Source organism: Podarcis liolepis (genome assembly GCF_965112155.1).
Source record: "Podarcis liolepis genome assembly, chromosome: 6".
NCBI classification, from domain to species: domain Eukaryota; kingdom Metazoa; phylum Chordata; class Lepidosauria; order Squamata; family Lacertidae; genus Podarcis; species Podarcis liolepis.
In genome coordinates, this window is record NC_139559.1 from 30887352 (window position 1) to 30915112 (window position 27761).

General features: G+C 43.2%; 1 long non-coding RNA gene across 5 annotated transcripts; it reads right to left on the reverse strand.

Annotated features, from left to right (window-relative positions):
* Positions 1 to 47: 47 nt before the first annotated feature.
* Positions 48 to 27658, reverse strand: LOC310709190. Of its 5 annotated transcripts, none has more exons than XR_014527401.1 (5): positions 26894 to 27647; positions 14768 to 14834; positions 4732 to 4984; positions 2962 to 3055; positions 48 to 1619 (listed from the first exon to the last, which is right to left on the reverse strand). It is a non-coding gene; the product is annotated as an uncharacterized lncRNA (long non-coding RNA). The 5 variants fall into 5 exon arrangements; XR_014527402.1 differs by lacking the exon at positions 48 to 1619 and adding an exon at positions 10753 to 10843 and having other exon boundaries at positions 1961 to 3055; positions 26894 to 27650; XR_014527403.1 differs by lacking the exon at positions 48 to 1619 and having other exon boundaries at positions 1961 to 3055; positions 27063 to 27643.
* Positions 27659 to 27761: the final 103 nt, after the last annotated feature.

Sequence of the window (27761 nt, forward strand, 5' to 3'; positions counted from 1 at the left end):
TCTCTCTCTCTCTCTCTCTCTCTCTCACACACACACACACACACACACACACACCCCTTTTTATTTCTCTCTGAAACACTTTATAGTCCTAATTTGTCTCAAATCTACATATTGCCGTGCATCTTAACATTTTTACTTCCCTGCCTCTTTTCCGGATACTTTGTCCTTTGAGAGAAAAAATATTATAATAGGGAACAGTATTACAGATGGTCCTTTGTCTCTGTTTTATTCTAGTTTGTATCTACTTTGCATCTGTAGGCAATGGTATCTACTAAACTTGTACTTCCACTGAGCATCCCATGCTTACTGCTTTCCCTAAGGCTTTGCTCATTTGTGTATATGCACAATTTGTAGCTGTTTCCAATTTACCTTGCCTGATGATTACCAGGAAACATAGCTCTTCAAACTTTGCTGTTATTTTCCATCAGGCTTTTTACTTCTCCTTCAGCCTCTGCAGTGACCAACCCTGGTAAACTGAGGACTCAGGCTTACTCAGTGCCCTCTGCAGGAATATTTCCTGGTAGCATCAGTCCTGAGTCAATCAATGATGCTCACTCTCCACATTTTGATACAAGTGAAATAATGCACATTACCATCAGAGCACTTACTTGCACTCCATCTGAAATTATCTGTCAATACTCAGACCCTGTCCACTTTTCACTAACCCAAAATTTCTCTATTTCAGAAAAAGGACCCCAAGCCTATGAACCTAGCCTCATCAGAATCCCACCATTGGTTCTGTTTGCACTGGTAATTTCAAAAAGATATCTAGCAATAGTCAACCAGAGTTCAATGTTTCTATAAAATTCATCTCAACAAGCATTTACAGTGTGGACACAAATGCAGAGTCTCTTCCACTAGAAAAGCATTTAAACATTTACTTGGGGATAAATCTGCTGCTGCTTTTGTGTGTGTGTTCTCTGTTTGGCTGTCCTCCTGCATCGGTAGTTTGTAGCTCTGTGTCTCGTAAAATGTTACATTATCAGTGTGTAAATCAAAGCTGGCATTCAACACATCTCAGGAAGTCATGTGACTTGAACACAGCAGCTGCAGGCACAGCATGCTAAAGCAATCAATGGGGCTGTCTACTCCACCATTATATTGTGTCAGAAGCCCTGGCAGCGAGGCAGTTGTTTCTCTGTACGGCTGCAAATGGATTTGAAGCCATAGTTTAAATCTGACCAAAACAGTACTTTTGCCACAAAACTAAAATATTGGCCTATCTGGGATGGTGGGAATTATGGTCCAGCAACATCTGTAGGGCCACAGGTTTCCCAGCCCTGCTGTACATCTTTGATGAAATATGAACTGTATATAAAGCGCTCCTTGGCAGGTCTGATTTTAGAGGTCAGGTAACACAAAAGTGTCTGGCTTGCCACACTAAGCAAGCCTGAGCAGTGTATATGGAGATCCTGGGCTGTCTAGATGAGAACACACCCTCCCACCCCCAACCTTACTGATGTCCAAAGGAAAGCAGAGTACTGTAATATGTTTGGCATCAGCTTGGCTGCAGGAGTTGCCAGAAGGAGACATACAAGGCACCATCCCACCATTTCAGGGATTCCACTCTGGATTTGTGTAGGGTTTACTTCTGAGTCGTTTCTTCTCCTGAAGATGTCCTGCAAGGCAGTGAGTATGATTTGTTCCTTGGGGTTTACTCCTGAAGCTTTTCTCACAAATGAGTATGGCCACAAGGCAGCAGAGGTTTAGGATCAGTCTTCATTCTTCTAGATGGGCTACCTCCCCAGGTTGACGAGCCCCATCTGCCTCTCATTTCTCTCATGCAGAAACTGCCTTCTTGACCATTGGACCCACTATTGGTCTCATTCACTAAATCCACCAGGATTTGATGGTGGGGAGGGGGGAATAGGGAGCTAACTACTTGGTAAATGCAATATGCCCACAAAAGAAGCACATCCTGAACGAAGACCCGGGCTCTGCACCAAACAAATGTCCATTTATTGTGCAAAGAAGTGTCCATATTAAAACAGCCTTAAGAATCTGTCATGCAAGCTACAACTGCTCAAATTCCCTCTTATGCACAATTAGTAATAAATAGATATACCATTTAATTACCACAGTAGCTTCTAAACCAGGCATAGGCAAACTCTGGCCCTCCAGATGTTTGGGACTACAACTCCCATAATCCCTAGCTAACAGGACCAGTGGTCTGGGATGATGGGAATTGTAGTCCCAAACATCTGGAGGGCCAGAGTTTGCCTATCCTGTTCTAAACTATTAAACAAGCAGGAGTCCTGCTCTATTTTTCAGCTGGCTCCCTTAAATATAGTCTCCTAGGCACTGCTGCCAGGGACACGGGTGGCGCTGTGGTCTAAACCACAGAGCCTAGGGCTTGCCGATCAGAAGGTCAGCGGTTCAAATCCCCACGAGAGAGTGAGCTCCCATTGTTCAGTCCCAGCTCCTGCCCACCTAGCAGTTTGAAAGCACGTCAAAGTGCAAGTAGATAAATAGGTACCGCTCCAGCGGGAAGGTAAACGGAGTTTCCGTGTGCTGCTCTGGTTTGCCAGAAGCGGCTTAGTCATGCTGGCCACATGACCCAGAAGCTGTCTGCGGACAAATGTTGGCTCCCTCGGCCTATAGGGCGAGATGAGCGTGCAACCCCAGAGTCGTCCGCAACTGGACCTAACGGTCAGGGGTGCCTTTACCTTTACCTAGGCACTGCTTCCAGAGCTACAAAAGCCTAGAAGAACTTCAGAACTTTTTACATATAGTGACTAGTAGATGAATGAATCTGTCGATTTCTGTTCTTCCCATATTCTCGTTTTTCCATCTTAAATTGAGTTGTCCACTTCTTCACTTTAGTTTGTGCTATTTTTAAAGTCCTCATGGAAATTCACCAGCATTTTAACATGAATATTGCAAAAATTTGGAGAAGTGCACATTTTGAAGGATGGCTGTGTTTGTATATTGTTCAGGAAATTGTGAATCAGGGAGGCTCACCTTTAAGTGAAACACCTGTAAAGTTAATATTCATCTATGTTCTTGTCAGGTCCTGATGGTGCTCTATGATGTCATGCTCTCTTTTCATGGATGCCTATTGACAACAGGTATGAACGATGGGATGGGATCTTGATGCTCCCCAATTCAGCTAGCAGGATGGGCTAATACAGTCATGACATCCATTCAGGACCAAACAAGAAGTGATGTTAAATGTGCCAATGGGGAATTTTCTCCCTCTCCCTCCTGCCTAAACAAACACCAGCTTCGGAGGAATGGTATTCCTCAGGACTACAGCAATGGAGAAAAGGGTTAAATTCTCTCTCTACACACCTGTGCTGATACCCTTAATTATGAGCCCCAGCCAATACAATGTGCATTTTGAACACCTGCACTAAAAAGCTAATGCATATTATCATGTGTAGTGCGGCCCTTAAGAGTTCATGGTTGAACAGAGAAACTGGGAAAGCTAATTTCCTGAGAGCCCAAATTATTGTTTGGATGGAAAGAGCTCCTTGAAGGCCACACAATTATTAGCAGCAACATGGGGGAGATCAGTGTTAAAGGTGAAGAGGGGTCATGGCTTAGGGAAGGCTACACTTAGAAGGATTTCCCACTGGCTCCAAACCAGCAGGTAGATATATGAGCCTGCATTTCCTCTGCAACTTGCCCAAATGATTGCAGGGTCTCCCTCCGTTCAGGCATAAAAAGTGAGCAAAAGGGAATGAGGGCAGCGACCTCTCGAATGGTGTCAGTATCAGTCCTCCAGCACAATTAGGTGTCTGTTCAATGAATTTGAGCAACCAATTAATGCCACAATCAATTTTGTCCTCAAAAGCAGCAAGCGAGGCAGAAGAAAATGATGGGCAGTGAGGGCAACGTTCAGCCGTTTGCAAACTCTCTCTCACTCTCTCTGTCAGCTTGTGAAATTGGCAGAAGGCAGCGGGGCTCACAGAGGGATTTGAGAACAAAGTGAGGAAAGGAGAGCTGCCAGATGCCTGCCAATTTCAAGGATGGTGCAGTATCCCAAGAACAGCATCATCGCCCAACAGAACATAATGTGCAGCTTTTGCTTTAGAACACTACAAGCCCATAGTGAGGCTGGGAATGTTGATTTGGCAATTCTGGACTAGATACACAATTTGCAGGTAGTGTTTCTCTAATCCAGACCCAGGTTGCCATCTCCCCAGCCAATTGGTCAGTTCTGTTACACTTAGGCCAAGGAGTGGGGTTGAGTTAGACATACATAACCACAATAAGAGTACTAATGCCAAACACCAGTCCTAAAGGTAATATAATATAATATAATTAATATAATATAATATAATATAATATAATATAATATAATATAATATAATATAATATAATATAATAATAAAATGAAGACAGGAGTGCCTGGCGTGCTCTGGTCCATGGTGTCACAAAGAGTCGGACACGACCAAACGACTAAACAACAACAACCTGTAAAAAAAAAAATGATCCTCAACATCAACAAAAAAATCAATCAGTTTGTTTTAGGGAGGGTTTTTTTTTAATCACCTAGGGAAATAAAAAAATCTCACTGGCCAACTCAACAAAATGCCTCTTGACCTCTTCAAAGTGCCTGGAGGTGGTTTTTTGTTTTTTTTTTTTTTTTAGCAAGGCATGATAGCAATTCGTTCATAAGCCATGTGTGCTAGTGGGATAGGGGGCAGATGTGAGAGGATTGTGTAGAAGATAGAATTTGTATTTCTGAACAGTTCAAACACTGTTTATTTCCTTTTATGTACATACCTTACAAATTCAAGACATCTGCTTGTCCTGAAAGCAATGTTTCTTTATTCATGACTGCCGTGGCAAAATTAAGACAGCTGACAACTCTAATTGAATGAAGGATGCCTCTCTGGTGGTGGAAAGAGTACTTCTCAACAGCATCTCACCCATTATTCCAGGGCAGCGCTTTGCCTTTGCCATCTGCTGAAGGGCTAAAGAGTTCTCCCTCAGAAGTTGCCCATTTACAGCCTCCTGTAAATGTTGTGAAGACCTGCTGTACAAGTGGTTGAAGACAAACAACATTTTTAGAGCAAGAAGCACTTTTCAGGGGCAACAAATCTGCAATAGATCCGGGGCCAGCCCACCCATGAGGCAAGGAGAGATGACTGCCTCAGGTGGCAGGATTCCCAGGGACAGCAGATCGCAACATCAATCTGTCAGGAAAAAGCACCAAGGCAAAAGCCAGCTCCAGATGGCTGGAATGCAAAACAGGATGTTGTGTTTTGCAGATGTACTGTTGGAGAAAAGGTGGAGCCTATTCTCTGTACTGAGCACCAGATGTTAGCTCAGTGTGTCATCTGACCTGTACTGGAAGTGCAGGGGCGGAGTTGTGTCTCTTCTGATGGAGTCTGAAGGGTGCAGTTGCATTTCTATGTACTGCTGAATGACAGGAATAAAACATGTAAATAGGACTCCTGTCTGTCTCATTTCCCCTCCCTGGGAGAATGCAGGGAGGGAGAGAGAGAAGCAGAGAAGCAGAGGGTGTGTTCTTTCTCACATCTAATGAGAAGAATCGCCGTACCTAGCCTGCCGGCAGTTGCAGACGGAAGGTAAACACAGTATCTCACTCAATTGCCTCGGGGGAGGCCAGGTACCTCTGACTGTGAGCTGAGATACTAACACAATCTTCCTTCACCCCTTATTCTTGATATAAACCTTTCCTCACCCCTTCTTCCCTGGCGGGGAGTGGGGCACAATTTTGGGGTCCACCTCAAGTGCCAAAATGTCTGAATAGATCTATTGATCCATTGATTCTAGAATAAATTGTCATGTGCACAAAGCCTACGCTGTAACGTGAGGCTTGCACTCTAAGTGATGAACCCAGTGTTACTGCTCTAAAACTTTGTGAATATCTTTGCCCTTAGGCTGCAAGAACACAGCAGCAAGTCAGCACCTCACAAACTATCAGGTGTTCCAAAGTGCTTCTTAAAGTCAGCATGGTGCTGCTCCTGCCATGCATACTCAGCACCACCCCATGTGAGTGGCTGGGAGAGGGGTTGCTGAACGGAATTTTTTGTGATCTTGACCAAATCACATTGGCCAAGAGATCACCAATAGCTCCAAGCTTTCTTAACCTGTCTGCAGAAATTAAAATTTCTTTTCAAGCTTTGCCACATATGAAAAATGCCAGGGTGAGAAGAGGCACTTGGAATGTTCTGTTCAGTTCTGATCTCTGCGCCGCAAAAAGGGCATATTGCAGAGCTGGAAATGTTTCAGAAAAGAGCAACCAAAATGAACTCACCTATGTGGAAAATTGGGGGGTTTGGTATAGGAAAAAAAGAGGACATGACAGGGGTGCATGGAATTATGCATGGTGTGCAGATAGTGGATAGAGGAATTTTTTGGCCTCCTTCTTTCATAATGCTAGAACCTGGGGTCTCCCAATAGAGCCAAATGTTGAAAGATTTACAGCTGACAAAAGGAAGAACAGCACATAGCTAAAGTATGGAATTGGTTCCCACAAAATGTAGTAATGGCCACCAACTTGGATGACCTTAAAAGACTGGACAATTAAATGGAGGATAAGACTGTCAGTGGTTACTAGCCACCATGGCTATGTACTATCTCCAATATCAGAGGTAATATGCCTCTGAATACCAGTCACTGGGAAGTAAAACTGAGGAAAATGCTGTTGTGCTCATGTCCTGCTTGTGGTCTTCACATAGGCATCTGGTTAACTACTGTGAGAACAGGATGCTGGGCCAGATGGACCTTTCATCTTATACAGCAGGAATCTTGTGTTCTTAACTCTTCTCTCCTACACACACACACACACACACACACACACACACACACACCCCAGACAGAGTCCAGTGAAGTCTGAGGATGTTTAATGGCCATAGCTTGTTTAGTGTTTGTTGGGAGGGAAATGGAAAATTATGGTGTGGGACTGTGGATGAAGGTATGGTTGACAGGTTGGAATCCTAAACAGGAGCACTCTACACTGCAACATTTTGCTGCAAGTCCCACTTGTAAAATAAGACTTTCAACCACAATTGTTTCACATACGTTTCAGCGACCAATGGTTCTCTGCTCTAAAAAAGCAGCAGCTTTTGGGTCCAGCAGCTAAGGCACCCAGTATGCCAGCATGCAGGCTCAAGTGGACTTTAGCCCAGTTCCACTAGCTCAGGTCTCCATTTTATACTTAATTCCAATACATTTGGGGAGCTTTGAGAGATAGAAAGGATTTATGCTCCAGCCTGACCTCAGCAATTGCAGAACCTCTGCACAGCTTGCAGATCAATAAGAGCAGCCCACACCTCGCACAGTATTTCCTTTCTGTGCTAGCAGATGGGAATTCACTTCAAAGGCAGAGAGGTTAGGCAAAACACTCCGCCTTCAGCAGAGATCATCATGGCTTCAGAGGTCGTATACAGCTGTATACTGCTCAACACAGCTCTCTGTCAATCAGCAGCAGTAATCAAGGGCAGGCAGAAGCAAATCAAGAAAGGGGATTGGCTGATATAATGCAGCCCGCCCCCTGATATTCAGCAACTTGGTAAAATATTATTCAAGTCTCTGTTGCGTCTGCTTTGCATTGTTGTCTTTTAAGTGAAAAAAGCAGCCTTGCATTATATGTTCCAGGAGGAAGAAAGGATCACTGTATTGCTTGTTCCTATCTCAGACCCTTTGTTTTGGCAGGCGGACGGCTGTGTACTCCCCAGTACTTATCACAGAAATGAGACGCAGTCAACATTTTCCTCTGCAGCTTCATCTGAAATTTCCTTAGGGCACAGTTGCATGGAAGGCTCTGTTCCTTCCAGTTCTGTACTTTCATAGCAGGTATGATGCAGACTAAGGTATGCTGCAGTTTTCTACATCTGTCATGCAGATGTGGAGAGCAGGGATCAAAGCAGAAGAACAGAAGAAGAGGCCTCCCTGCTGGATTAGACCAAAGGCCAATCCTGTTCAGCATCCAGCTTCCCACAGTGGCTGACCAGATGCTGGTGGGGAGCCCACAAGCAGGACATGACTTGCTCCTGCTATTGTTGCTCCTGTGACTGGCATACAGAGGCATGTATGATCTCAGAGGTAAGTTATAGCCATAAGGACTATCAGCCATTGATGAGAATATGCAATCCCAGAAGAATGTCCCTTTGCAATCACACCCTTACATTAATGGTAATTACACATGGGACAGGGGAGGGGAATTTGTTCACATTTAAAAGCAAGGTTACTTAATCCACACTTTATGAAACAATATGTAAAGCAAAGCCCAGCCATCTGGAATTTGCACTTCTACAAGATGTGGCAAACTGTGAGTTCTTCAGCCAAGTAATGTGAACAAAGATGCATATAACAGTGAGGGGGCAAATGCAAAAATGCATTATATTAGGTGCAGTTGCTTTTCAAAAATGTGTATATTAAGAAAAATTGTGCACAAAAATGTCTATATTAGGAGAAATTTGCCCAAAACTCTTGATTAATTTTCTTGAGGGTTTTTTTAATTGTAAACTGATGTGGAAATGTGGAGAACAGAACTTAAAATTGGAAAAATCGGAAACTGAAAGAAACTGAAATTGGCAGAGTCTCCTATTCCTAGGAAGTCAGCTCTCGAACACGAGGAATTAGGAACCTGGGTACTAGCAGTGCCACAGAGAAGGGATCTAATATGAACGAACCAAATCTAACAAAATACAAATTTGGCCTCTCACCAAATACAAATGATGTAACCACATTTTTCCTATTTGGACCTAGCCATGGTATGATGTAGTTGGCCACTCTTGAATAGTCCTCAAACAACAGAGTTCACTCCCACTCATTTGTGGGACTGCCACCCAGGCCAAGTGGCAGGGAACATATGACATTCCAAGGAGCCTGCTGGATTATGCCAATGATCCATCCAGTCCAGCATCTTCCTCTCACAGTGGCCAACCAGATGCCTATGGGAAAGCTGCAAGCAGGATCTGAGCACAAGAGCGCTCTGCCCTCCGGTGGTTTCCAGGAACTGGTACCCAGAAGTATTACTGCCTCCAGCTGTGGAGGCAGAGCACAGCCATCATGGCTAGTAGCCATCTAGATAGCTTTATCTTCCATTAATTTTTCCAATCCGCTTTTAAAGCCATCTATGTTGGTAGCCATCAAAGCCTCCATAGTTTAACTGTGGACCGCCAAGAATCCAAGAAGCAAATCCACTGCTCAAAGAACTGAAAATGTGTTGACTGGTAGCATCAGTAGTTAGAAACCAGGGCCATTTTATTTATTCATTTTGAAATATTTATATACCACTATATATTTTTAAAAGTATCCAAAGTGGTGAGCAAGAGAAAATAATAAAACACAACAAAGACAATTAATATGAAACATTAAAACAGCAATACATAAATAATCCAATGTGGGCAACAAACAAAATTTGTCCAACGAGTCCATAGATTCAGAAAACTTATTCAATCTCATCCCGAGATCTAAAAACTCCTTCTCATCTACATCCAGGAGCACCATTAACTGCACAGACCCAGGTGAATCGGGTAGCAAAGCAACTCTGAACTCCTATTCAAAGAAACTGTCATCTCTGCATGCACAACAGCTGTCTCCAGTGTAACACTTCAGCTTCACCGCAGCTTATGTTTTCAAATCAGATGGAAATTGGTTTGAGAGAAACCCCATCAAGCAGCAGCATTTCTCAAAAAACTACAGGATAAGTAAGGGCTGAGGCTAACATTATATATACCTGGCTCCAAACACCAGCAATGGGAGCACACTGGAGCCCAAGTAAATAGTAATGTGTCCACAGCTTCAGAAAAGAAAGAATCTGGTAAGGGTCCTGCACGGATTATTTTGAAGGGAAAATATGTCATTTTTAATATATGGGCACCCTTCATAACTGATCCTGCATACATACATTTTGTACGTAGAAATTGGTTCCTGAGTAACAAATGCATCTATGAAGTGGTCCTTCATATTGTATTCTTCTTAGTCCTGATTCTGCCATATGAATTCTGTAGGGCATTTTCTACTCCAGATTTAGGATGCAATTCTAACTCCACTTAGCTGGGAGTAAGTCTCATTAAATTTTATAGAACTTACTACTGCACAGACATCCTTGGCTCAATATAGTTGGCATAATTGCTCTATATGCAAGGATATGTATAGCATCAGGTTTAGGTCAACTCATCATCTGATCCAATACTACCTAGCATTTCTCCTGGCAAGGGAGAGAATATGGAGTCTGGAAATCTGTATCCTTTCCCCATATGAACATATAAGGGGCTCCAGATAAACCAGCATTAATAAGTGGAAGTGAATTTGGGAGTCCTAAAAAAAAGGAATCTTATTTTCATTGCCATATGGTTGGCATATCCCCCCTCTTCCCTTGGCCTTGCCTAGCATCCTATAATTGTCTATTTGAATCCCATTTAAACACCTACTGGGACCTATCCAAAGAAGCGTCAGTGATGAGCTGGAGATGCCGGGAAGATTTGTAGATGCTTGAGTAGCCAAGAGAGGAAGTCAGCATTCAGATGAAAAAGAAGGGGAGGAATGGTCTTGCACAGACCATTTAACAGATGCAAAATCTATAGAAAATTCCACTGAGAGCTGGTTAGAGCTTGATCATGCTTGAATGGCACCCTGGCTGCAGTGGCGGGGGGGGGGGAGGAATCTGTTGCCCCTGGAGAAACTGAGGAACTGCTGCTAGTATATCATTGCAGTTGTTATATCTGCAAGAAGAGCCGCTCCAAGCAGTATGATTCAATAAACAGGGATTCAACACTAGCGGGCAGTTTTCTGGGGATTCTGATGAAAAGCTGTGAACTTAAGTACCTCTGCTGAGCTGCTGGAGGTTTGGTAACTATCCAGTCTGTCTGCTGCTGGGCCAGACTTGCTTATGTTTGCAGCAGCTGCTGATGGTACCCTAAGGCAGCAATGAGACAGACACACACACAGCACTCACTGGTTAGCTACTCCCACTATCTACATCATCTTCATTTCATTCAGTCTCTCCTCCCAGGCTGATGGCTGATAAGCTTTCACACATTAACAGTAAAAGTGAATGCTGTTAATAGAGGATAGAAAACAAAAAGTAAGATACATTCTGGCAAGCGCTGGCTTTGCATTCACGGTGCAAGCAGTTTTAAGCAACTGCTTATTTAAAACTCCAATCCTATGCATGGTCATTTAGAAGCAAGTCCCAATGAGTCCATTAGGGTTTACCTACTCCCAGGGAAGTGAGTCTAGGATTCTTTGGTTCTGCAGAGTCCAAACCTAGTTAGTGTTAATGAGGTCATGTGCTTAACAGCTCTAGCGTGGTGCTGCTGAGAAGTAGTAGAGCAGAAGATGGAGGAAGGGACCCTAAAAATCCCAGATGTATAGTCTGTAAATAACTTCTTAAGGGCCAAGTGTTGCATTATGCTGCCCTAACAGAAACCTCTGGTTCCATTTGCCATTCCTAAGTGGCTAAGCATCTTTGCAAAGACTTGGAGTCAAAGGAATTCTAAACTGATATTGAGAGAACAAGGGTTGGAATTCACACAGAAACAAATATAAACACAAAAATATACCCAAACCCGTATCAATGCCCGTATGTATTAATAAGCATGCACATAAAGCTAGGGTTGCCATATTTCAAACAGTGAAAATCCAAACAGAAAAGTTGTTGAGCTTTGGAACAACCTATAGTAAGTGTTCCTAGAAGAAATTTAAAGGTTTGGAGAAGTGGCAGGTTTTAAAATAAACACAGAAAAGACTAAAATGTTGGTTGAAAACATGGACGACCAGTCAAAAAAGGCTTTAGAAATGGCGAGTGGCTTAAAAATGTTTGGCCCCTGGCCCCAAGATTTCCCAGTCTTCATCTAGATCAGGGGTTATCAAGGTTTATTGTGCCTGGGCTGGGCCTGTCCCATGGAGATCCCTCGCCAGATTGCGAGCGCCCCCCCCCTGCAATTTTCGGCACCTGCGTGTGCGCAGACGCAATTTTTGGCACCATGGAAGTGAGTCCCTGTGCCGTGCTGTGCTGGTTTAGCGCAGTGCATGAGTGGCCAGCTCGGTTCGGGGGTGGCTCATGGGCTGGTCAAACGACCTCCGCAGGCCGCTTCTGGCCCATGGGCCTTAGGTTGCTGACCCCTGATTTAGATCCATCCAATTCTGACTTCAGGGCATGCTTTGGGAACCTAAACTGCATTGGTCAAACTAAGAGACAACTGTCACCTATTAAAACCTCTTGAACATCCCAGCAGTATTTGGTACCATTGATTGTAACCTGTCTGTTGGGACTGGAGACACTGTGTTATAGTGATTCCACTCCTATCCACCAGGCAGGTTCTAGCAAGTGTGCTGGGGATTGCTGTTACCCTGCATGGGACATATCTTGCAACATTCCATCTTGTCTGCCATGCAGTAGACATGAGACCACAGGAAGACTTGTAAAAAGATATGGAATTTTGTGTCACCAGCGGGGAGGGCAGATTACACAAAATTATATGTTTCCTTTTCCTTACAATTTAGTAAAATCTCAACTTAGTACAGTGGTACCTCTATTTATGGACGTGATCCGTTCCGGGGTGCCGTTCACACCCTGAAAAGTCCATAAGTAGAGCGCCGCTTCTGCGTGTGACGCAATAGAGCACTCCTGTGCATGCGTGAAGCGCACAGAACGCTTCTGTGCGTGCAGCAAAACCCGGAAGTATACACTTCCGAGTTTGCTGCATTCGCAAACCGAAAATCCACAACATGAACTAATGCAGCTAGAGGTATGGCTGTAATGGGCAGAACAAAGACAAAAAACCCGAGGCTAGTACCAGTCCTACTGTGAGGCATAATGAAGTGGCCACCCAATGTAGCTGTTTGGGGTCTCATGAAAATCTGGAGGGTCACAAGTTAGCCCCCCTTGCCATAAGGTATTGCAACAGCTAGTAGTTAGTGTTGTAGCAAAACTGAAAGTACTGGTTTTGATCCTTGAAGCCCCAAATCATCTGGGTGCATTGTAGTCAAATAAGAGCCTCATTCTCTATGCCCCTCCCCTCCCCCACTGCCTTTAGATTACCAAGGGAGTCTTTGCTTGGAGGACCCTTGCCACTCAAATTTTGGCAAGAAGCTATATGGAGCAGGGACTTCTCAGTGGTGGTGTCTTTGCTGTGCAACTCCCTACATAGGGAGGTCCATTTGGCTGACTCCCTTTTATCTTTCAGAAATTGTGCCCCATATGTTGTTGTTCTTTGTCAGAAAAGCTACTGCATATGGTGAGATTGAGCCAATTTTTGCTGTCGCTTGTTGGGGTCTCTTTTGTATGTGTGTGTTATTATTGTTTCATTTTCATGTTTTCGTTTTAGATATATTATTATTTGTATTTGGAAACCAATGCATGAATCCCTTGGGTTAGTCAGCAGGGTATTAAACATCGGAAATACATCTCTTTTCTTTCCCACTGCCCCCAGCCCTCCATTACACTTTAGTTTATTATGAAGAGATAAAAACAGAACTGGAAGCGGCAGCCTGCAATCCTATTATTGCCCCCATAGTGACACTCTAACTTGGGTACACTAAATCCTTTTCTCCTACCCCAGGATGCTTATTACTAGGCTGGCCTGCTTCTCCGCTTAAGAGCTATTGCCATGGAAACCATCAGAGGCTCAAGGGTGCCTGGCTAAGGCAATAAATGATTTAACTATTGCGCTGTGTGATGCTGGGACAATGGCAAAGAACATTCTATGCAGGAGGGTTGTTGAAGGGACTCGCCTTACAGAGCCTTCCCTGATGGCCTTTCAGGTTCCTTGGTAGCACGAGATATGATTCAGTGATGCTGTGCTATACCTACACATGGGATTTCCTGCAGCCCACCTTATACCAACTTTTGGACACCAATCCCAAATTTAGGGTGACCATGTGTCCCATTTACAGACCGTCATATTGACAGGTTGTCGAGTCCCAGTCCAGTTTAAAGAAGGGAGAGCAAAGGGAGCCCTAAAGCTGCCCCTTAACAGTTAGCAGCTGGATAGCAGACTGAGCAGGTGCCCAGGTCACCTGGTCACAGTATACCCCACTGTAGTGAGATGGACTTTATTTCTGTTTAAATCATAGCAATCATTTCTAAATGTGCATCTATACATATGAATGAGCAAATTTCATGCTAATGTTGGCCCTCTTTCAGATCATGCATTTCTTTGTTTTTGGTGATTTGGCTACCCTTCCTCAATTGCAAATACTCAGCCTCTTTACCAGGCATGGGCTCCACCAGCAGGAAAATCTAGCACTTACATGGAAACTCCATGAAATACAAGAGATCCACATGGAAACTGCTTTGTGCACCACAACGGCCACACTTTCACACAGAGTGCTTCCATATGACAATCATAGCACACATCCCTCACCTCAACACAAACATAAACAGAATGATACTCAAAAGTGCAGCCTTGGTTTGGACCCACAGCATGCCCTTAATTTTTAACTGTGCCTATCCAGTGAAAAACAGTCTGAACAATGGTTTCTCCATCAAGGTTGTGTATATCTTTTGTGCATGATCACCAATTTTGCAGTTTTTATAGACTGTGGGGCTGGGGCTGAACAGCTGGATCTCACTCAGCCCATGGTGCTAGCAGTTGGCAATTGTCAGGCAGCAGTGACAAAGGTCTCTGAGGCTATAGAAGGGCCTAAGCAGCTGAATTTGCTTAGCCCATGATAGAAGTAGGTCTCCATTTGGAAGGGTCACTACTCCTTGAGCCATATATATCTTGCCCTGGCAAAAACAGTCAACCAATCATATTCCAAGAAAGGTTTCATGTGTTTAGTTTGGAAAGAATCACAGTGAATATACTGAAAGAACATGCTATATTAAACATCTTACTTTTAAGGGATGGGGGAGAAATTCAATGCAGTTCTCTTTAAAGGTGAAGTTTTCTAATTCACACTTTCTGAAACAATATGAGAATTATAAGTGAAGTGCAGAACGGGAGTGAAAACTGCTAACTGAAGTGACCTCTGTGAAATGAGAAGAACGGGTTTGGATTTAACGGAATACAACATGAGAAATTACATCAGGTTCAGTATGCCGGAGCGGGACTGGATGGGGGGGCGACTTTTTTTTCTTTTCTTCTATGTGATTAATCAATAACCCCTTCTCAAAAAGAACCGCTGCATAACTGACCTAAGCAGGATGATTAAAAACTGTGTGGAAATAATTTACTACCAAAAGCTTGACATGTGAGATCAAGAAAAAGAACAAGGGCTTTTGATGGCGCAGCAACAAAAAGGGAGTCGCCATTTTGACGGGTCTTGTCGAAAGATTTATCGGGAGGAGGAAGCTTTGTTTTCATACTGGATTCCTGGTAGAACCTGGTAGAACCTCCTCGAGGACTGAGAAAGAGGGACAGACCTGAGAAAAGTGAATAAGTAGACAGCAAGAATGCTTTTCTTTATGGAAGCGATGAAATACGGCGGCTGTCTGAAATACGACTCTTGGACGAACGGAAAAACCCACACAGGAATACAAATTTGTTTGAACCTGCTTATGGAGACAATCAGAGGTGACAAAGAGTGAGGAAAAATATATGAAAACAACTAGAAGAGATGTGGAAAACAGCAAGAAAGGATTGGACAGAATTTTGAACATTATTTGGACAGATTTGTGGACTTTTAAAGCAGTAGCAATAAGAGGATTGGACCCCTTTCGGAACTTGAAATATGGGTACCCCCAACAAAATTTAAAATTAGGCTCTGTAATTCGGAATTTATGTGATTTGATTTGATTTGATATGATTGGTCTGTTAATAATTTTTTTTAAGAGAATTATAATATAACCATTCTTCAGAATTTCTCCAAATTTTTCAATACAATTCTCCAGCTTTGTAATGTCTACAGAAATGCATATCCTAAGGTAAAGTATCCATAAAGATGTTTATTACATTACTGAAAATAATATACAAAATGCATTATTTTATAAATTATATAAAATATAACAAATTAGGGGGTGAATGTACTAAAATACTGGTGAATTTTCATGAGGATATTTTAATAAAATAATTTGCAAACTGGTTTAGAAATGTGGAGAATTGAACTTTGGGGAAATGAGAAATGGAGAGGAACTGAAATTAACAGATTCATTCATTCCCAGTTCCCATTCGTAGGCAGTTAATAGCAGCTTCTTATCCTCTGCTCATTCTTTACATGCTGCCTCATCATTATGGAAATTGAGTCTTTCCATAAAACAACCAAAGCATGGTTTAGTCTTCTGCAAAGAGGACAAAAGATGACTAATGCATAATCAATAGGGCATCGTAGTACCACAAACTATTTATATTTCGATGTTTTCAGCACATAAGGCAGTGAATGGCACCAGCAATAAGCTAAACATTCAACAAAGCATGAAAATTAATAAAGACTCATAACCTTGAATTCAACCCAATGGAGGCAACAAACACAAAAGGGAATTAGAGCCAAGGTTCAGTGCCAAGAAGACTGTCTGATTTACCAGCACAAAAGGCAAATAGGAGCCAAGATTACAAGTAGCCAAGTAAACTAACTGTGGGAGGATGAAACAGGGTCAGGCAGTAGTTCAGGGCATGCAGTATATTGCTCTCAGTTAGAAGTTTAAGTATGCCCTGGGAGCTTTAGTCTCCAGGAAGGCCACTGGAGCTGCCATGGGTCTCTCTCTTCAGGTATAGCTGAAGGGAGAAAAAGCCCTCTGTTAACAAAGACTTGCAAACCTTAAATTGTAAAGGAAAAGGGACCCCTGACCATTAGGTCCAGTCATGGCCGACTCTGGGGTTGCAGCGCTCATCTTGCTTTATTGGCCAAGGGAGCCGGCGTACAGCTTCCAGGTCATGTGGCCAGCATGACTAAGCTGCTTTTGACGAACCAGAGCAGTGCATGGAAACACCGTTTATCTTCCCGCTGGAGCGGTACCTATTTATCTACTTGCACTTTGACGTGCTTTCGAACTGCTAGGTTGGCAGGAGCTGGGACCCAGCAATGGGAGCTCACCTCGTCGTGGGGATTCGAACCGCTGACCTTCTGATCGGCAAGTCCTAGGCTCTGTGGTTTAACCCACAGCGCCAACGGCATCGCAAAAAAAACCTTAAATAGTTGCCTGCTAAACCCAAGTCCACTGGTATGGGACCCCGCCACCCCAACTCACAACTGACAACAGAAGAGGGAATTCTGGCAGATGAAGCTTATCATTAGAGTCAGTATGCCCTATGCTAGCACAGAGGCAGAATCTCAAGTAGGGATTGGGAATTTGTGGCCTTCTAGTTGTTATTGGACTACAGTTCCCACAATTCCTTACCATAGGCCAGGGTTAGGACCTGGAAGTTAGGATCAGGGAGATCCAGGTCAAAATCCCTGCACATCCAAGAAGTTGATTGCATGATCCTGGCCTGTTACTCTTTCTTAGCCTAGCCCTTCTTGCAAGGTTGTAATGCAAGTAAAATGGGGTCAGACTATGAACTGTCCTGCGATCATTGGGTGAATGATGGGATACCAATGATGCAGGAAGGAGTAAAATGACACCAGTTAAAATTTGCTTTTCTATACAGCTGTTACTGGTGCAGAAGCTGTGCCCTCCTTTGCCTCTCATAGCCCTATTACAAGGGGGAAGATGCCATTAATCCTCCTCCCTTGTACATAACTGACAGAACAAAGTGTCCATTGTGATTCCCAGACAGAATGAAGTCTGACTCAGAGCCAAACAAAACATTGCACGCAAACGGGTATAACAAAATCCTGACAGCCGTTCTAAGAAAAAGCAGATTCAGAAGAGGATCATTAGACCAAGAAAGGAGAAGGCGGAGGGGTGGTCAAGTACAACCCTTTCCCCTCTTGCTTGTTTCCCCACTCCTGAGCCCACCAAACCTCCTGGTTGGAGCGGGGAGGTCAAAATCAATGTTTGGACAAAATATGTTGTTGGAACCCCACAAATGGACTTTGGTGAGGGGAGCTAGGTCCATGCAGAGCTTGTCTGAGGCCTGGAGCAGGGGTCTTGTTAGAATAAACTTATAAACTCACCAAAAAAAGCAGCCAGTGCCTGGCAGGGCCCACTGCCTAGCTTTGAATTTCTTTTGCCTCTTGATTTTAATGTATCTGTGTGGGGTTTATTGTCTGCCTGGTTGGTTAGTTGTTGGGTTGCTCTGGGCAAGATAAAAACCTACAAATTAAATAAATAAATAAATAAATAAATTGCAGTTTTACCTGACAAAACATAGAACTACCTCAATCACAGAAAAAAGAGAGTGTGGGTGCCTTGTTTTAACAGCAAAAGGTGTGGGGAGGGGGGGTTGGCAAGTGCTAAACCCCCCTGGTTCTCACCACTTATTCCCATTCCCTTTCCTAATCCTTGTCCTTCACCTATATTCAAACAGCCAAGCCCACTTCTAGAATTGGACCTCAGCTGAAAATAAAAACAGCAATGTGAAAGTGAATTCCAGGAAGCTGAGAAGATAGAGCATCTGCTTTGTATAAAGAAAGCCCCAGATTCAACACCAGCTATCTCCAGGTAAACTGAGAAAGACCCTTGTCTGCAGAACTACTGTCAGTCCGTCCACTTTACACAATACTGAGCTACACTGAGAACTATCTGAAAAAGTTTAAACCAGTTTCCTATGCTCTATTATGCATTTGTATGGCTGTCTCTACACTCTTCACCCACCCATCCCTGTGGCAAAATCAGATTCCCCACCCCTACTATACAAGATTGGAACAGTTTCATGTTTAGAGCTATTGACTGCTGCCATCGTTTCTATTTTGGCCCTCATATGATCACTGGACACACCTGCTTCACCAAATTTTCTACTACCACTTGCTACATTTTTCAGGTTCATGATGCACTGTGGTTTTGTGGGCCAGCATACATGTTGGTTCTGCTGAGAGACAGTGCTCACTATAGCTGGAGAAAATTGGCCAGCCCAGCTATTAGGTAGGGCAAGATGAAAATAAAAAAAGCAAATTGCTAGTTATTTAATTTATAATTACTGTTGTACTTTTACTCCCAAGGAGAAACACTTGTGGGATTGCCTGTCTATTCCTTCATAGGCAGCAAAATGTCCTGGACTTGCCCTTGAACTATTTATCTTCCTGTATTGTACAACAGGCCTAGCTGAAGGTGCATATTTGGGATGCAAGTAGCTTGAGCAAGACCAACACAAGATAAAGGAGAACAGATCCACTCACTGACAATCCCACCAAACAATAAGGAAACAGTAAGAAAGCTGTTTAGAGGAAGAGTATTCTGCACAGATCTACGATAATAATCCGTTTTGTCCATCCATTGGCAGCCCTATAACATGTTGCTGAAGAACTATATCCAGCTCCTCCTATGGGGGAAGCATGAAATGAGAAAAAACAACACAATTGCTGTGTTAATATGGCAAAGGGTTTAGTAAGCTTCAGTTTATGACTTGCTTAGCTAACAAATCTTGAGATGTCACAAGAACATAAGAAGAGCCCAGCTAGATCAGATGAAAGGCCCATTTAGCTCATCATTCAGTTCTCACAGTGGCCAGCCTGATACCTATGGGAAGTTCATAAGCATGATGCCTCCCAATTGGCTGCCGGGGTCCTGTCAAGAAGCATTAGGTCAGGATTTTGATTAGATTAAGCATGCTTCATTGATGTGTCCAGAGAGCTACAGTGTTCTGTAGTTGCTTAGAGCTGCATAAAGCTGGGCGTACAAATCCTTATGCAAATTTCATACTGGTGAATGATGCTTGATAAAGTCCAGGACCCCCTCTCTCCCCACAACTCTCCTGAAAGATACAGCATCATCAAGAGTATCTGACATTAAATCAAGTGTTCCCAAACATTTCTACTAAATAAAACACCAACCTATAGTGCATAAAATAAAAAAGCTGCCTTATACTGAGTCACACCTTTGAGCCATCTAGCTTATTGTTGTCTGCAATTGCCAACAATGGCCCTCCCAGATTTCAAATGGGACATTCCCAGTCCTAAGTGAAGATGCTAGGGATTGAACCTGAGACCTTCTGCACGCAAAACAGATGCTCTACTACTAAGCTATGGCCCTTTAGCTACCTGAAGAATGGATGCTACCAAGCTCTGCTGAGGGCAGGTAGTAGTTCAGATACAGAGGCAAGTCTGTTCATGAATGATGCATCTGAACAATGTGGGAAAGTCTGTGTTGGTGTTATGGTCAAGATCAGGCATAGGCAAACTCGGCCCTCCAGATGTTTTGGGACTACAACTCCCATCACCCCTAGCTAATAGGAACAGTGGTCAAGGATGATGGGAATTGTAGTCCCAAATCATCTGGAGGGCTGAGTTTGCCTATGCCTGGTCAAGATCCAGAATAAGACACTCCACATTATATTAGTAAAGGGATGGGTAATCTGTGGCCCACCAGATGTCATTGGACTTCAATTCTCATCAGTCTGGAACGCTGAGTACGCCTTAGGCACCAAGCGACCCAGCAGGAGGAGGAGGTGGCAAGGAGCCCCAGCCAGCCACTGCCATGACCTCACTTGTAAAAGGAAACTTGCAGATGGGAACCCGATTAAGGAGGCTTCCACACAAGCGCAGAACAAGGGCAAAAGATGACAAACACGGAATAACCTCAACCCGGTGGATCAGTAAGGACTAGTCTCTTGCATGGGGATTGGGGGGGGGAGCCCGCTTGGATCACCTGCTTGGGTGGAGGGTGTGCGTAATTTTATTTTTTTTTAGTGTGGAAGGAAAGAGAGGGGAAATGCTCCAGCCACCGCCTTTTCAAGTTTCCAGCTGCTGAGCGCCTCATTTGCTGGTATAGAGATATTTTGTTTCAAGACCATCGAAACAGAAACATGTCATAATCATAATAATAATATAGAGATAGGAATTAGAGGAGAGTTAAAGTTAAATTTTGTTACTATCAAATTAAGCAACTAAAAAAATACAGCTGGCTGGCTATTAAAAAAATTAAGAAATTATTTGAGGGCTAGTAATTTTTTTTAAAAATGGAGCTTATTAAAATGACTACTCTTCCCCAGTTCTTATTTTTAGTTCAAGGCTGGTGTTTATCAATTCTTCAATCCCAATTACAGAAATGGCTGGTGCTAGTTAAAATTTTATTTTAGATAGTAAGTGGAATAGAACAACCCTCCAAACTTTGTATCACCCAAGGGACAAAGGAGGAATAGAAGTGCCTTATGTTCAGCAATGGTGCCTTAAGTTATATTATGATGCCTTTCTGCTTAGACAAAAAATGCATATTATTAAGTCGCTAGAGATCCTGCGAGTTCAAATGGAATCTTATAAAAAAAACAATTGTCAAATATTGACAAGCCCTAAAGGGAGCAATGGGAAACCCTTGTTTCAGTGGCTGCATGCCAATGGAACTCTGCCTTAAGTGAAAGCCAATTGGTCCAATTGTTGCTGGCCAAATGACACTTTGCTCCAAATGCCCAGACGACAACAAAAGCCTTTTTGGGAAACCACTTATAGGCTTTACAGGATATGAATTTTGTTAAATAAATCAATAAACCTACAACCATTTCATGTAACTGTTAAATAACTTGGGAGACAGAAGAGACTGCTGAAGATCCTCATAGCCCCAAAGCTGTAGTGCTACTTTCCCCGAGTTCTTCTTTAACCCATCGCTACATCCTGAACTTGTTTTTCCAAAAGGACACCTCCATCAATTGTGGCAAAAGCCATAGAGAGATCTGAGAGAGCCATGGTTCTGGCTTTTGCTCTGCTTCCATTTGCCTCTGACTCTGCCCAACACTGGCATGTGACCCTTGGAAGGTTCCCTAGAAGGAAATGCAGCCCTTGTGCTGAAAAGGGTCCCCTGAAACAATTTTACAGTGTCTCCCTGCTTGGTATCAATACGGATGAAGGGTGAGCTACACATCAACAAGCACACACATAAATCACTGCTGAAGTGCACCTCCAATTGTGCACAGATAATGATGATGTTTCCCCAGCCTGTTACTGTTGGTTACAGACTACCTGTGATGTCACAAAAACACATGACAGCTGAATGGATATAAAGGTGGGCCTTTTCCTCTTCTCCAACAGAAGACAGAGGGCAACAGCTGTGACATTCAGAATTGCCCAGCCTTCTTCCACCTGGAGAAGGAGAACTGGCAGATGGATGGAGGTGATCATCTGGCTGTGGGATGTCATGGAGCATTAATAAGGCAAGTTCACTTGCTGAGAGGGATGTAGCTTGAAGGCAGCTGATACCCATGGTCAGAAGCTGGCTGACATCTGGCGATGGGCTTAATGGAAGATGGCAAATGTTTTTATCTTCCTTAGTAAAAGCTTTTTTTCTAACTGGGGAAAAAGAACATATACCTTCAGTCTTTCAAACCTGCTGTGACCTAGATAGCAGTGCATCTTTCTTAAAAAAGAAAAAAGTCACTGAGCCATGGATTTCTGAATTGTGAAGAGCTCAATAAGCAAAATTCAACCCTCCCAAATGAAATTTGGAAGCCAGTGGATATCTGCAGATTGAAGCCAGGGAACAAATGTGAATGAATGAAGAGTGAATGATGAGTGAATGTGTCCGTTGGTGTTTATCATGGATGTTGCCTAGCATATGCATGCCTATGTGTATGGGAGGTTTTAATTGTGGACAAGGCAAATGGTGTCAGTAGCTACATGAATGTGATGTGTAAAAGGAAACTGGTGGATATTCATGAACAGCTGAAAGCTCTGGAAGTTGGCAAGCGGAAGTTAGTTGATGAAGTCTCCAGGCTGAAGCCAGTGGAGGTGCCTGGTAGGTCTATCACCAGCTAAACATTACGATTTAGCGATACATCACAATGTCTGAAACATGGAACTGTGTAGGGTGGCAGGGTGAAGAAAGGGCAAAGGAGCAGTCATGGAGATTAATAGGTACATGCTATGTGCACTGCTTTGTCCATGAGTTTTCTTGGCAGGGATACTGGAGTGGCTTGCCGGTTCCTCCTCCAGGTGGATCACGTTTGGTCAAAACTCTCCACTATGACCTGTCTATCTTGGGTGCCCTGCTCGGCATAGTTCATAGCTTCTCTGAGTTATTCAAGCCCCTTCGCCACGGCAAGGCAGTGATCCATGAAGTGATGTATGGAAGTGAGAGCTGGACCATAAAGAAGGCTGATCGCTGAAGAATTGATGCTTTTGAATTATGGTGCTGGAGGAGACTCTTGAGAGCCCCATGGACTGCAAGAAGATCAAACCTATCCATTCTTAAGGAAATCAGCCCTGAGTGCTCACTGGAATGACAGATCGTGAAGCTGAGGCTCCAATACTTTGGCCACCTCATGGGAAGACTCCCTGGGAAAGACCCTGATGTTGGGAAAGATGGAGGGCACAAGGAGAAGGGGATGACAGAGGATGAGATGGTTGGATAGTGTTCTCGAAGCTACCAGCATGAGTTTGACCAAACTGCAGTGGAAGACAGAAGTGCCTGGCGTGCTCTGGTCCATGGGGTCACGAAGAGTCAGACACGACTAAACGACTAAACAACAACAACAACAATGTGCACTGCGGATTCTCCTCTCTGAGGCAGGCAAACCCTCGTGTTTGGAGGGTGAACTTTTCCCACTCCTCCCTAGACGGAGGGAGAAGGAAGAAGCAGCCCAGCTGCAATTCCTGCATCGGGTAGACAGAGACACTGTGGTTATGGGGAGGCGCCAAGGCTAGGAGTGGGACCGTTCTGCTATCAGAGGGGAAAAGGAGCTGAAAGCAAAGGCAGCCACCAGAGGGCTCGCAATTATACCACCCCCTGGAGTTTTGAAGGTTGTGCTTCACAATACATCACCAGCTCAATTATTTTGAGACTGTTCTTATGATGTGGTCTACAAACCGGTGTTGGATGATGCATCAACAAATCACACAGCCTTAGTGCCTGGGTGATGCTGTTGAATGGCAACTATCCCCCTCATTGTCTCTGTCCCACCCCCACCCCCCAGGATGTCTGAAGTTTCTTCAGACCAACTGTGAAAGCAATGAAGAGAACTGTAGCACTTAAGCAAGCTCACTTATATTTCTAAACAAATGTCTTTCTAAATATATCTAGCTGTAGTGTTCATTCTGCAGTTTATGTGAGACAGTTTATGTGAGAAGTACACATGAAAGATGGGCTGGGTGAGAAATAATAAACAGGAACACATTGACGATGGAGAGCAGGAAGTCAACTTAATGGGGAAATTGTATTAAATTTGATGTCATTTGGTACTGATTTGTTAAAAAATTGGAAAACTAATAAAAATTATTGGGCAAAAAAGAAAAAAAAATAACCAGTAGTGAGTTGCCGCACAATGGTCAGGCCAGGGGAGGTTGTGCTGGTGCTTCTCCAGCTGTTGCCATTGGCTGCAGGCTGCCTGGGATGTCACAAAAGGACATGGTGGCTGAGGGGAAAGAGGAAGTTATTTGTGGCAGGCTGGAGGGAGTGAAGAGCCTTGGTGATTCAGGGGAAATTTGAGGGAGGGCCAGCTGGAGACAATGAAGGGAAACCTGTGTTGGTTCCCTACTAGTTGAGTTGCCAACTTTTCCCTCCCTTTTTTACATAGCTGTCAAAAAAGTCACAACTGACTTTGTCAGAAAAGTCAGATGTCCCCCCCCCATAAACTTTTGAGGATCCACAGGGTTTGAAAAGCTCTCTGAGCTAGAATATTTCTTATAGGTCTAGTAAAAGTAAAGATACATTAGGATCAACAGATGTTATTGTGCCAATTTTCATTGGGCATAATAACAGCAGTAGTTCTGGAACTCAGAACATACCCAGCTCCTTAAAAATCAACAGCACTTAAGAAATCCAAGGATGATGAGTCATTTTCCATTGAAATAAGCTCAGGTAAGGACTTGCCTTTTCCAACTGCTGCACGTGAATGGTTGGGTCGGGCCAGGAAAGTTGTCCAGTACCTTGAGGAATCAGACAATGAGTTATTGTGAACTGAAAGCACCTTGTTCAAAAATGGGGTGTCGGCCTTTTGATGGGTGCAAAGTTTTAACATTATGTTTGTCCCTGTAAGTATTTGACATTTTTAACTTCCTTAATAAAATTTTACCTTCCTTAATATATGCTTTTTTCTAACTGGGGAAAAAGAACATATACCTTCAGTCTTTCAAACCTGCTGTGACCTAGATAGCAGTGAATCTTTTTTAAAAAAGGAAAGAAGTCAGTGAGCCATGGACTTCTGAAGGAGAAATCTCTGTCTACATCAGAGTCTAATTTTGCAATGCTGACAATAACGCTTGATGGGATAGGTAGAGAGATGTAGATGCAACATGCCTCATCAGACAGCCGTAACCTACATTTTAAAAATGTTTTAGAACATTTGGGTCACTCTGCAAGCGTATACGAATACTAGGTTACTACAGTTACAATATGCTTCCCTTTCTCTTATCCCTAGCAACATTTATGCCTAGCAACAAGGCTGCATGTGTTACTACTACTGATTCTGCACGCAATTCACTCCATCATGGCAACATCTGTGCCTAGCAACAAGGCTACACATTCTCTGCGAATGCTGGTGAATGGCAGGCTATTTTGGAGCCAATCTTGTTCTTTGGAATGCTGTGCTTTAGAGGTGACCTCTATAGTTCAGCCCACATAGTTTCCTCACTTATTTATTATCAGCCTGTTCCAGTTCCACTACTATGTCTGAAACAGATAGCGCACAAGATGCAAGGCATCTTGCTTGATATAGTCCTAGGGCATAGTCTGAAAGTACCTGATGCAGAAATTTTACTAAATCGAAGCTGGTCTAGATCTGATCAGTATCTGGATGAGAATAAACATAAGAATATGGTATAAGAAGAGTCCTGTTGGATCAGACCAAAGGCTCATCTAGATCAGCATCCTGTTCTCACAGCATGCCGATGGGGGGCTTGTGAGAAGGACCTGAAAGCAACAGTGCTCCCTTCACTTGTGATTCCCAGCAACTGGTATTCTGCTTCTAAAGGTAGAAGAACAGAGTGATTGTGCTTTCAAAGCAGGTGCTCTGCCACTGAATGTACGCCTCTCCCCCTCTTCCCAAATTCTCAGAAGACCCTCTGATTTTACACTGCCTTTCCCACTTGCTGGATGCAAACAAATATAATGAGGCTTAGAATGCCCCATTTTTAGTGTATATTGAAATTTTTATGCCTCCAGTTCTATGGGGAATAAGAACATGTAATTAGAGATGTTACCATCATGTCTGTACAAAAGGCAGCAAAGATAAGGTTACATAGGGAACTGTAATGCTGTCATTCATTTCCAAATTTGTTTTAAATGCCTTTTGTCACAGATCCAGAGAATGATCTAGTTGAGCAAACTTGCTTCTCACACAGGTCCACACACAAACAGGGATCAGCTGACTTGTTGCTACCTCCCCCTTGCTACATGTGCTGGCTGGGACTTATGGGAGTTGGAGGTACCAAGATGGTGAAGGCTAGTTTACACTGACAGCGGCTTTCCAGGGTTATGGACAGGGGACATTCCCAACCGTATCTGGGGATGGCAGCAACAAAACCTGGGATGTTCTGCCTGCAAAGGAGGTGCTGTACCCCTGAACTATGATGCTTGCCCACTTATTTTACAGAAGGAGATGTAAAATCAAGCATATAAGAACATGAACCACTAAACAATACACTAAAAAAAGCTAAAACTCTGGTGCACAGCCCAATTCGATGAATATTCACTTGGAAATAAATCCAGAGAAGATTACTTCTGAGTTAACATACAAAGGTTTGCAGCCTTATTGTTCATAAATGCAACGTTTGGGCAAGGTGTTTTTATTACAATTCAAATATCAAGTTATGAATGGCGATGGGTGAATCTGTCCGTTTTCTATTTCTCTCCATTTCTCATTTTTCCAATCTTAAATTCAGTTCTCCACATCAAATTCTTTTTTTAAAAAAAGGACTCTCATCAGTATTTTAGTGCAAATTTCTCATAATAGCCACACATTTGTATGCAATTTGGCTTAAGACACATGTTTTTACTAGGCAACTTTCCTAATGGATTATGCATGTTGTTTTCAATAATAAATGCATTTAATACACATTTTACCATAATAAATATGTGCACATTTGTGCACATTACTTGACCAGAGAACTGCACTGCATAATTCAAAGATGTGCCAGTTTCAAAGGATGGCCTTGTTTCAGTTTGTCTATTTTTCAAGAAAGTGTGAATTAGGTAGGTACACCTTTCAATGAGAAATGAATCAAATGTTTACCCAATCCCTTGTTATGGATTCATGTTCAATCAAGTGCTTTAGCAAAAGAACAAAGAAAGCCTGCAACACTAAAGATGGGAGCTGGGTAGTGTGACTGAATTTCTGGGTGCTTAAAAATAACAGTTAACAACACTAGAGAGGTCTGCTTCAACTGTTTGTAGTGGTTTTTCTTTATTATTCTGCATCAAGGTGTTTTACGTATGTGAATAATGCCATGTGTCCACTTATCCTCTCACCCAGAGGTTTGAAGGATGAGGAGGCACTTCTGGGACAAAATTAGACTTTTTATTTAATTACACTCAATGAGGGGTTTAAGCTTGATGGTTACAAATGAGAGGCACAATACTTAGTTTCAGGCAAGCACACTTTACATTTTGAATTTAGCCTCAGGATAGACTATTTCCACCTAGCATGGCTATTAGTATTACTAAACCAGCAACACTTTCCCAGTCCTTTCTAATATTTTTACTTTTCCCTAAGTGAATTAAACTGGGTTGCCCTGGCTAGCTACCCCTAATTCCTGTCAGGAAAGGTCCCTTTCTCCTCATGTTCCCCATGCTTTTCCAAGCCCTAACTGATCCCCATCTGGCAGTTTAACTGCAGAGTTCTGCTTTTTTAAATCACCTGTTCTCCCTGACTGGCTGGTGTCCTAACCAGTTCTGATTGGTCCTTAGGTCACCAGGAGGCTGATCCAGGGCC